Raw genomic sequence first — 203 nt, 5'->3', positions numbered from 1 at the left:
TTAATGGCTGCAAGATCAAATTCTACTCAACATGTGGCAGATAACAAACCTCACCTTCAAGTAGGGGATGGCAACATACATAAACTCTATCCGTGGATATTCAATCTAACCCAATTCGATCGGATAGGATTGTCAACCTAATCTGCAACGAATAGGGTAGAGTGCGGATTGAGCTTCAATCCTATCGGACTAACCCGCACTAT

The sequence above is a fragment of the Arachis duranensis genome, chromosome 10, assembly GCF_000817695.3.
Source record: "Arachis duranensis cultivar V14167 chromosome 10, aradu.V14167.gnm2.J7QH, whole genome shotgun sequence".
NCBI classification, from domain to species: Eukaryota; Viridiplantae; Streptophyta; class Magnoliopsida; order Fabales; family Fabaceae; genus Arachis; species Arachis duranensis.
This window is presented reverse-complemented; position numbering follows the sequence as displayed.